A 2,692-nucleotide genomic window follows, 5' to 3' on the forward strand; every position below is an offset into this window, starting at 1 on the left:
TTAAAGTATGTCCAAAGTTCTAAGAAAATTTATATGCTTCACCTGTCTGAACATGAAAAACAGAATATAGCCAGAATTAAATGAAACAATAAAGCAGCTGTTCTGTCATTTGTTATCCCCTGTGCAGGTTTTGCTGCATGGAACTGCCAACACAAATCAGTGATTCCCATTACTGGTGATAAAACAACAAAAGGAGCTGCTATTATTTTTTGTGGTCTCAAGCACTTTCTTCAAAAGTTCTTGTTTAAACATCACTTTGCCAGTCAGAAACATCACTCTGAAAGAAACAAGCATTCATTTCCCCATAGCCTCTCCTCCTTTGCCACCTGCTCTCAGCTCCATTTAATTTGGGCAGTGTTAAATGTGGGCTTTACCCAAAGTAATAGCAGAATTTCTATTGGATGGTCAGGCCTAGGACTTTCACCTGACCATACATAATGGGATAGTTTGGATTTATCTGTGTCCCTGGAATAGCAAGTTTATATAGCCCCATACTTCAGTGTCACTTGGTGTATGTTTGTACATACAAACAGCACAGGGGAACTCAATGCACACTCTGAAAATCATTCCCAGGCTTTGGTGCTGGCAGTTCAGCACTCCCATGTCAGCTGCAGTTCCCATCAATGCAGGATGAGAGCATTCATCTGGTTAACAACCAAAGTAAATCTCTACCTATTTTTACTTTTTCTGACTCCATCATAAGTCAGTTACCATTCTTTATAAACAAATTGTAAAGAACACCTTCTACTGGCAGCTGAAAATGAAGAAGCAGCCACCCTATGGCAAAAGCAGCAAGCCAGGAGATCTGGATACTTCTCCTGGGTCTGTTATGACTGACCTTGGCACATCAGATAGATACAACTCCCTCTCTGTTTCCAACACAAAGGGTCCTGCCTGCTATGGAAGGAGAGCAGCTCTTATGTAAGCTGAGCATATATGCACATGGATATATAGATATGTGCATACACATGATGGGTTGATGATTGGATTAGTAGTCTTTTCCAAGCTTAATGATTCTATGAAACACAAACATAAGGGGTAGATATTCTTCAAATTACCCAAAATTCCTGTCACTAACATAAAAGAAGGTGTCAGCTTGGCTGAGACCAAGGAGGACATGAGTCTACTGAGTTTCTCCTTCTACTGGTTACGTGTGTGAAGTTTGGTAGTCTTCATGATAAAGTAACAAGCCAAGCAACTTTTTAATTGGATAGTACTCAGAGGCTACCTATCCTTGCTAGTGTCTCTGAAAATGGGAAAATATCACCTACATTGCAGGATGGATTTCAAGGCTAAGCTGGTAAATATTTATAAGATACATGAAGTTTGCCAAATAAACTATGCTTTAGAAAGACAAAACGTTATCGCTATGCTGCCGGATGTCCAGAGATGACAAGCTGCTACAAATCCCATCCTACCCCAGATTTATTTCTGCAGAGGTTTTCTTCTGCCTTTTCTCCAGAAAAAAAAATAACAGAAGTAAGTCTGTTTCTAAGCTAGCTGTATAATCAATTGATGCACAAAGGTTAGTAAAATTATTGCAACAGAAAGATAATCAAAATAAATGAAACCGCTCACTGGTGTCATAGGCTCACAGTAAACTCCTCAGAAGCAATCTCCAAAAAGAGAACCATCCTCAGTGACAGTCAGCACACAAATGGGATTTAGGAGAGATGGAGCCAGGCTCCACCCCTTCTGGTAGCACAGGTGAACTGCCTTCAGCTGCTCTCCCGTGGCTGACTCATTGCTTGCCTCAGGTGGTCAATCAAAGGTTCAGGCTGTGATCGACAGTTCCCATACCCTAGCTATATATTGAATACACAAAGGTTACTTCTTTTTCCCATTCTTATTAGATTCACTCATGACTATATCAAGATCTTAAGCTGCGATAGGACAGGGGAAATGGTTTCAAACTAACAGAATGGAGATTTAGACTCAAAACCAAACAAAAAGATGTTCTTCACAATAAGGGTGGTGAGGCACTAGCACAGGTTGCGTAGAGAGGTGGTGGATGCCCCATCCCTGCAGACAGCCAAGGTCAGCTGGAGGGGCTCTGAGCAATTGATGGAGCCGTGGATGTCCCCGCTCATTGCAGGGGGGTTGGAGTAAACAGCCTTTAAAGATCCCTTCCAACTGCAACGGTGCTACAGTTCTATGAACTTCCTTGTATTCTTGACAGTGACTGCAGTGATTTCTGGGCAGAAAAAGCACATTCCGAGGGTATAGGCTTCCACTCTCCAGCAAGTGAACCTTTAGAGCTGCAGCATCCTCCACTGTGTGTGCTAGGTCAGAGCCAGCAGCCCCAGGCTTTAAGCACACATGAGCTGCCCTCATCACACGAGCACGCTCCTCTTTGGAACCAGGGATGCAGCAGGAAGGCAACAAGATGCTCAAGGCCCAAATCCGCTCTGCAAACACAGCGGGGAAGCTCCCTGACCGTGAGCAGCCCTGCTTCGCCCTGCAAACGGGCAGTGGGCCTGTCCCTACATACCCACAGCCTCTCTGCGGACGAAGGCTCGTATTTAGTGACACGTTTCCACCGACGTTCCCTCGCGCTCCCTCCATTCCTCCTCCTTCACACCACTTCCACCCAGCCCCTCCCTCCCAGCCACCCCAACTCCCCTCCGGAGTCCCGCTCGAGGCCGCTCCGAGGAGGAGCCCGCTCAGGGCCACACAGGGAACGGCAGAGCCC

General features: G+C 45.2%; 1 long non-coding RNA gene across 1 annotated transcript in view; it reads right to left on the reverse strand.

The window, feature by feature from the left end:
- The window catches only part of LOC109367891, a 10,725-nt gene that overhangs the window by 6,491 nt on the left and 1,542 nt on the right, over positions 1-2,692 (reverse strand). The window lies entirely within an intron of this gene.

This window comes from Meleagris gallopavo, chromosome 5 (genome assembly GCF_000146605.3).
Source record: "Meleagris gallopavo isolate NT-WF06-2002-E0010 breed Aviagen turkey brand Nicholas breeding stock chromosome 5, Turkey_5.1, whole genome shotgun sequence".
NCBI classification, from domain to species: domain Eukaryota; kingdom Metazoa; phylum Chordata; class Aves; order Galliformes; family Phasianidae; genus Meleagris; species Meleagris gallopavo.